The 8,650-nt window shown below is 51.3% G+C and overlaps 1 long non-coding RNA gene across 2 annotated transcripts; it reads left to right on the top strand.

The window, feature by feature from the left end:
• The first annotated feature begins 587 nt into the window (after positions 1–587).
• LOC111933703 (uncharacterized) lies at positions 588–8,403 on the top strand. 2 transcript variants are annotated; one of them, XR_015274227.1, is made up of 3 exons: positions 588–854; positions 4,785–7,297; positions 7,409–8,403. It is a non-coding gene; the product is annotated as an uncharacterized LOC111933703 (long non-coding RNA). The 2 variants fall into 2 exon arrangements; XR_002866841.2 differs by having other exon boundaries at positions 588–879.
• The last annotated feature ends 247 nt before the right edge of the window (positions 8,404–8,650 follow it).

Raw genomic sequence — 8,650 nt, 5'->3', positions numbered from 1 at the left:
AAGACCTCCAAGATCCAAGAGCCCTGGCGCTTCTTTGTTCTCCACTGAACCATGGCCCCAAGTGCCACACCCAGGAGTTTGCTGAACACTTCACAGAATCCACAGAATTTCACAGATTTCAGAGAATGTTCTGGCTGGGAAGGGACCCACCAGGATCATCGAGTCCAGCCCTTCAGGGAATGGCCTGTTCTGGGACCTTGGTGTTGTCAGCTCCATGCTTGCCTCCACCACTGCTCTGGGCAGAATATCTGACCACTTTTTTAGGGAAGAAATTCTCCCTGATATTCAGCCTGACCCTCCCCTGGCACAGCTTGAGGCTGTTTCTGTCATCCTGTCCCTGTTCTCTGGGAGCAGAGCCCCACGCCCCTGGCTGCACCCTCCTGTCAGGGACTTGTGGAGACTGAGAAGGTCCCCCCTGAGCCTCCTTTTCTTTGGAGTTCCAGTGCTGAGCATCCCAGCTGTTACCCCTAAATCCCCAGCCCAGAATTTCCTGTCCCAGCACTGAGATCCACTCCCAGCAGTGACCCCAGGGTGCTGAGCTGGGCATTGTGACACACGTGGGGCCTTTCTCCAGCCTGGCTGTGACACCAGAGCCATGCAGCCTAATCCAGCAGCTCTGGGGAGATGAGAGATCTGGTTACAGTGTGCTTGTGTCTGAGGCCCAGATGCAGGGAAATGTGTCTTTAACCGAGGATGAAGTGCCATCATCACACTCTGCTCTTTCCCACTGTAACCTGCTGCTGTCACACTGGCACTGATGCTCCCGTCCCTCGGTGGAACTTGTCTCCCTGATTGCTGATCTGCCTCTCCAGCACCACCAAACCAATGGAAGTCACTCCACTGCAACCCCCAAGGCCAGTTTTGCTCACCATACAGGGAGTATGAACTCAGATTTCAGTAGATTGGTGATGGTTCATTTCCAACAGCTTGGAGAGGTGTGATGCTGCTTCATACTAAGAATCATGGAATCCCAGAATAGTCTGGATTGGGAAGGAATTCAAAGCCCATCCAGTCCTACCCCCTGCCATGGGGGGGACACCTCCCTCTGTCCCAGGCTGCTCCAAGCCCTGTCCAACCTGGCCTTGGGCACTTTCAGGGATCCAGGGGCAGCCACAGCTTCCCTGGACAACCTGTGCCAGGGCCTCAGCACCCTCACAGGGAAGAATTATTTAGCTCAGACAATTTATCTTTCTGCTCAGGATTCCCAGCTCAGAGCCTGAGCTGCCGGCACTGAGTCTCCTCTTCTTTATTAAATAATTACTGAACCTTCAGGCTCCCTGAATAAATCTCCCCTGTGATCAGCTGGAGGCTGCTGTGCTGGCTCCACCATGAATAGAAACTCTGGAAATAATGCACACCAACATCTCGTGCAGGCAGCTGCAGAGAAGATTTTCAAGGCATTTCTTTCCAGAGGGAGAGATCCATTTCCTTTCTCATTACTTGGCTCTGTGTAGAGACAGAGGGCTGTGCATCCACAAGCAGACCCCACTCCTGCTTCCAGCGTGCCCAAATTGCTGTTTGGGAAAGGCCACGGGTGGGTGTTTACAAGCACAATCCCACACATTCCTGATGGGACAAGACTGGGAGTCCTTGGAGGATTGCACTGGATAAAAACTTACAGAGAGAGATGAAAAGGATGGGTGAGCTCCTGATGCCATTGCTGCCACCAGGAATGTGTGCTCATGTGGTGAGGGCCTGGGAAGATGCCTTCACTCTGCTTTTACCTCCAGCACATTGTTTCATGTCCTCTGGGCCTTATCAGGGAGGCTCTAGGATTGTGCTGGAGTTTTTTAAACCCATGGAATTGGATTCAGGCAGATCTTCCCTGTGAGGGTGGTGAGGCCCTGGCACAGGGTGCCCAGAGAAGCTGTGGCTGCCCCTGGATCCCTGGAAGTGTTCCAGGACAGGTTGGATGGGGCTTGGAGCAACCTGGGATAGTGGCAGTGTCCCTGTCCATGGCAGGGAAGGAACTGGATGGGCTTTAAAGACCCTTCCAACCCAAACCATGCTGGGATTCCATGTTGTGCACTAAGATAAAATCAAGTAAAACAAAATTTAGTGTGAAAGAAAGCCCAGGGAAAGGCTGATTTACTTTTATTCCAGAAAGCTTAAGGATAACAGTAGAGATGAGATGAGCAGTTCCTTTCTCGGACAGTACTTCTGTCCACTGCACTGGAACAGGGGACACAGACACTGTCTTGAAGTGACAGATTTATTTGCCATAATTTAATGTCAGCTCCAAAGAGATGGGATTTTTCCTGGCACTTTGTACTCTGCCAGGAGTGTGGGACTGACGAGGTCTGATGCAAAGGCAATGAAAAATGAGAGATCTCCATAAAGAGAAGCAGTCAGCTTTTAGGTTCAGCTGGATGAACTGCTCCAAGGATTTATGGTGTGGAAGGCAGACCTATGGCAGCTTCCAAAATCACTGCTGCAGTCACACACACAAGGGGAAAGGACTCCAGCCTGGGTGAGGGCAGGGCAACATCCAAACCAGGCTCATCTCTCATGGCTTGCTCTGGACATGTCCATGTGCAAAAGTGACCTAGGAGAGTGAGTGCCATCACCTTTAAATCAGACCTTGATATCTCATTAACTACAGACTTAGAGTCACAGAAGGGTTTGGGTTGGAAAGGACTTTAAAGCCCATCCAGTCCCACCCCTTCCATGGGCAGGGACACCTTCCATTGTCCCAGGTTGCTCCAAGCCCTATCCAGCCTGATCTTGGATACTTTCAGGGATCCAGGGGCACCCACAGCTTCTCTGTACACCCTGTGCCAGGGCCTGCCACCCTCCCAGGGAAGGATTCCTTCCCAATATCCCATCTATTCCTGCCCTCTGGCAATGGGAAGCCATTCTCCCTTATCCTGGTCCTACAAGTCTTGGTAAAAAGTCTCTTGATCTTTCTTGAAAGCCCTTTTACATATTTTAAGTCCTCTACAGGATTTCCCTGGAGTCTTCTCTCCAGGCTGAACAATCCCAACTCTCCCAGCCTTTCCTCCCAGCAGAGCTGCTCCATCCCTCTGCTCATCCTGGTGCCCCCTCTGGACTCTCTCCAGCAGCTCCACGTCCTCCCTGTGCTGGGCCCCAGGGCTGGGGCAGCTCTGCAGGTGGGGTCTCACCTGAGCACAGGGGCACAGGGGCAGCATCCCAATCCCTTTCCTGCTGCCCAGCACAGGGTTGGGATCAGTACACAAATCCCTCTCCTGGACTCCAGACCCTAAAAGCTCCATAATACAGGACAGTGAATAAATGGTCTTTCCCTGAATCACAGGTGAGTTCCTCTCAACACCTCCACAGGCCCTGCAGGCATCAAGAAGGAATGGGAACTGTCCCCAGGAGGCTCATGGTGGGGTACCCTGTCACCCTTCCCTGCCACCCACCCCCGTGGGACTCCTGGGACACTCAACCCTGCTCACTTTGGTCTCAGGACCAGCTTCTCCTTTGGCATTTCATCACATTCCAACCAGTGATGTGAGGGAAAATGAAGAAAAGCCCCTATTTTTAGCAGATAAAATGCAAATTTAAAGCATTACCTAATCCAGAGCATTTGTGGGACTGCATTTCATTGGCTGGCTGCAAAACCCCGATGTGGAAAGAAAGATAAAGCCAATGAGCTCCCCCTTCCCAATTCCAACCACACAGGTGTATCCGTGCATTGGAATGAGGCAGTGAACTGAGCAAAACCAGGTAGGGGTAAATAAAAGTTTTACCAGAATAACACATTTTATTGATCTGCAGATGTGTAAATAACAATGGGAAGTCATCCTGGAAGTTTTCTTCAAAGCATCCTGAAAGCCCTTCTTATATAGCCACCAATTTATCTGAATGTTCTGGAATGCCTAGGTTTGGCAATCAAAAATGGAGGAATGCCCTTGCTCAGGAATTTGGAAATGGAGTAGAATAATTTAGAAAGACCTCCACGGTCATCAAATCCAATTTTTGCTCCATCCCCACCTTGTCACCAGCCCAGAGTGCTGGGTGCCACATCCAGGTTCCTTGGACAGCTCCAGAGATGGGGACTCCAAACCTCCCTGGGCAGCCCCTGCCAGTGGAACACATCCCAAAGGAACATCCTGCCCCAGGAGCTCCCTGCCCACGGCTCCCTGCCTGGGGATGAGGGGCAAACCCATGCCAAGGAGGGAAAAAAGCTCTGGGCAGCTGCTCTAGTGGAAAGTGGACCAGGGGGTTCTGCCATCGGCTGCAGCAGGTACAGGCAGGGCAGGGAGGGGTTCTGGGGCCAGATCTCCCCTACCTCCACAGGGAAGGTATTTTGTACCTGGCAGCCCAAAATCACTTCCAGTTAAATCCAAAACCCTACTCAGCAGCACCTGCCAGTTCCCCAAAATGTAAATTTTCCGGGCAGACGATATTGATATGCACTGACATTCCACAGGGGACTGGGGGAGTTGGGAATTTGCCAGAAATAGGCAGCTCTTACTTCTGCTTAAAACTCACTTTTCATCTCACATTCAATTATCAAGCACAGAATGTATTTTTAGCAGCTGGCATTAGGAGAGCGCTGTCACTTTTGTTCCAGCCTGACTTGAAAGTTGTGTTTATGGGAAGACTTGGAAGAGTTTTGTGCCTGTTCCTGTCCTAAAACAGGGAAAGAGAAGCAAGGAGGATTTGGCAGGTGTTTCTAGGCCCCCCCAAAATAAAATAAATCCATGCTGAGGGTGGTTCAGGGAACTGGGGTCTGATGCAGAGCTGCCAGGCTTGACAGGGAGGCAGAAAATGAGGCAGCAGAGGAAGCTGATGTTGACAGTGACATTTTTTAACAGGATATCAGTGCTCAGGATTCAGGGACCATCCTGCCCCTGTTGCAGCAGCAGGAAGATGAAGCAGTTTGGAAGAAATCTGTCGGAAAGACACGGCTCTAATCCCTCTCTTGGAGGTCCTGATCCTCCTGACACCCAGTGCCACCACCCCTCATCCCCCTCCTCACCACGGGGGTCTCACCTGGAGCGAGATGGACACCACAAGGCTCTTGAGGGAAGCAAAGGAACTTGTTAAAGCCTCTTGTTTCCCTCTCCTTTTCACAATGCACCTTTTATTCCACTGGAAATATGAACCAGCCCGGTTAATGCTCGGGATTAGATTGGAAAGAAAGAAAACAAAAGGAAGCAGTTGCCTGGGCTAGGAGTGTTTGGAACTGCTGTTGTAGCGTCCCCGCTTCTTGCCAGGTGTTTTGTTGAGTTCAAGTAAAACATCAAAGTCCATTATCTTCCCCGCCTTGCCCTCAGCTCCTGGAGCCAGCGCACAGCACAAAATTAATTTGGTTTATTCCAGCACACGCAATAGCCGCCTATCTTCCCGACTCCCTGGCTGGAAGGAAACAAATTTCCTCCTTAAGCACTTTCCACTTGACCTGCTCTTTTCTCCACAGAGAAAATTGAGGTCAGGGAGCTGCTGTTGTGCAGTGGCTGCCGTTCTCCCGATGCTCTGTGGCCAACACGGGCCCAGGGTCCCTGTCCTGCTGCTGGTGGCAGCTCCAGATATCCCAGCTGGGGCTCCTGCCTGCTCCCTGCTCCCCCGAGACCCCAGCAGATTTAGGAAAGCAACAGCTTTATTTCCCACTCAGTAGAATTAGTTTTTAAGCCTCTCCTGTGCTGCTGGAGAGGTTATATCTGGTGAGGCCTGGAAATAAAACCAGAGCTGTGGTGGGGGCAGAGCTGCCAGGAGGTGTTGGAGGCAGCCAGTGACTCCAGCCATCCCATTCACAGGCAGATGTTCGTGGGCTGCACTGAGCTGGAAATGCAACAGGAGAGGGATTTGTCTCCATGTTTCTTTCCTCCCTTTTTATTTCTGCTTAGGAAAGAGAGCACAGACCCCCCGAGTCTCCCCACACCCTCCTTGCTTGGGGCTGAGCGTGCTTGGAGCCACAAGAGGGGATGGGTGGCCCCTTCAGGCCATGGGACAAGTCCTCAGCTTCCCTGCCTGCTGGATTAGCTCTGCCAGGGGTCTGGTACTGACTCCCATCCCAGGGCAGCTCTCCAGCTGTTTCCATGTGCTGGGTGGGCACGAGAAGCAGAGCAGAACCTCAGAGCCCATCCCCAGTCCCCACACGGGCTCTGGCCGTGCCAGCTCCGGATGCCTGGATTCTCCTGGCGCTGCCACAGGGATTCCTGGCACCACTGACAGCAGCCACCTCGGTCACCTGCATCCCAGTGCTGCCCAGCGGGGCGAGGAAGGCAGGGAAGGGAGGTCAGTGCTCTGTGAGCAGGCACAGCTCTGACAGGCAGCTCTGCAGCTCATCATGCACTGACTGGCAGCAGCTCCCACAGCTCCAGCCCCAGCCTGCTCCATCAGGGAGCACAGGGCCCCCTCGAGCTCCTGCACTCCTGTCTGAGGACTGGTTTTGGAGGATGGGGCAGGGGTTTCTCCCTGCCAGAGCAATCCTTTTCTTACTGCTTCCAGCTCAGGGTGATGGTGAGAGGGAAGTGGAGGTCCAGCTCCAAGGGCTGAGGCTGCAGAGGCTGGAGCTATGAGCCATGAGAAGGAAAGTCACCCACACTGTGTGTGAAACCTGCCCTGCTTGTGGTTATTCCATTCCTGTGACTGGAGGGGATGAAGAGAAATGCACAGATGTGCAGGAGCTCTTTGGGTCTGCAGTCTCAGGGGGGAAAGAGTTTGGCCTTGGCAAGGAAAGGGTCCCAAATCCTGCATTTTCTTTACCCACCTCCAATGGATTCATCAGGTTCGATCAGCATCCCAGGGGCTGGGTGGAGAGGCAGCAGGGTCAGGGTGGGAGTCCACAGCCCATCAGGATGGGCCTGACGGGCAGAGCCAGGAGTTCCTCCAGCAGCTGTTTCTTCAGGAGCCCCTTAATGTGGATGTGTAAATCCCTGGAGCACGGCAGCGCCGATGAATGGAGCCAGCTCTGCACCTCTAATGACCGGAGCTGCCAGCTCAGCACTCCCCTTACTCCTTGATTACCATTTATTTACTTCGGGGAGGTGCCTGGAGAATCAAAACAAGGCCAAAGTCCTGGGCAAAATCCCGCCAGGGCAGGTCCATCCCAGGAGAGCTCCGGAGAGCTGCGGGATTGTGTGGGACCAGCGGGGTGTCCTGGCAAGGGCTGGGCTCTTCATCCTCCACGATCTAGGGTCCCTCCCAGCTCTGGGTATTCTCTAACTCTACAATTCCCTTTGGAAATGGGAAAGATCCATCCCCTTTCCGACCGATGGACAGAGGGTGGAAAACTGGAATATCGTGATTTCAGCATGAGAAGAATATGGAAGAATATGGATAACCAAGGATGCATCAAGCTGAAGGCAGCAGACTTCCTGCCCAGGTGATGCCTTGGGTGATGCTGCTGCATTTTACCTGTTCTCAGATAAACCCTTGTATTTCTGAGGTATCAGAATTTTTTCCCTAATTCCCGTTTTTGATTATTGATTTCCAGGGAAAATTTCCTGCCTTGCCGGTGCCCGGAGCAAGATACAGTTGAATAATTCCCAGTAAATTATTTTCGTGACAAATCCAGCCTTTTCTCTCTTCTCCTGGAACACACACGAACTAATTGAGCTTTCTTTGTGCTGGAAATGATTCCACACCTCGGCCGGTGATTTTGAGGCTTTGTTTTTCACCTGTGTGAGCTGATTTTGAGAAGAGACCTCCTGTCAATGCTGGATATTTGCATCCAGATTATTGTGAATTGTTCTCATTGCCTTCCTTTCTCCCCTTTGACGGGAAAACAAACCCACCTAGAAGCGACAGCCAGGGAAGCAGCAGCAGAGAGTGGCTGCCAAATAGTTCCTGCCTGAGCTCTAAAGGATTTGCTGAGGCCACCGCACTCAAAGCCTCCCCAGTCACACAAAGGCCGTGCTGCCAAAGGCTAATAAAGATGCCTAAGTGGTGAGTGTATTATAATTACCTATCAGCTCGTTTGCAAAAGCACCAGCAGTTAAAAGGCAGCAAATGAAACGATCCCGGCCTTCCCCGGCTTCGCACATAATGAACAAACACATTGCCCATGGCAAGCTCACAGGAACAGATCTTTCATTACGATAAAAGAGTCTTAACCTTGACCAGCCGCTCTGCTCTGCCTTCATGGCAGTTGTTCCACAACTCAAACAGTTTGTTTTCCAGCCCTTTGATTCCCACAAAATGCTACAAAATCAAGCATTTCTTATTCGATAGATGCACACGAGGTTTTTTTTTGGGGTTTTTTTCGTATTTCTTCAGATCTTCCTTGCGCAGTTTAGAGCAGAAAGTGTCTGGCATAAATTCCTGATTGCATTATTAATGTGGAAAAGGGAACATCTGAAGTTAATCTATTCCACTAATGGGTGCTATATAATACATTAAGTCAGGTTAAGCGTGTGATATAATAAAGATCTGCCGGGTGAGATATTCTGAGATTACTGATTTAAGCATAATGGTTATTTTGGTCAATGGTTATAGATTTTTAATAGAATTTCCATCTGAGTGCTGGCTGAAAGGGGAGGAAATCTTGTTGAGGACCACAATGAAACAACCCCTTGTAACAATCCTGGGGCAGTTTTGGGGCACCACAATAAGGAAAGGATCTAAAGCATCCAAAGGAGGGATACAAGGATGGGGAAGGGTCTGGGGTGGGAGCACAACAAGGAACAACTGAGGCCACTTGATCTGTTCAGCTGGAGAACAGGAGACTGGCTGCAGA

Source organism: Cyanistes caeruleus, chromosome 10 (genome assembly GCF_971803275.1).
Source record: "Cyanistes caeruleus chromosome 10, bCyaCae1.hap1.1, whole genome shotgun sequence".
Classification (NCBI taxonomy): Eukaryota; Metazoa; Chordata; class Aves; order Passeriformes; family Paridae; genus Cyanistes; species Cyanistes caeruleus.
This window is presented reverse-complemented; position numbering and strand designations above follow the sequence as displayed.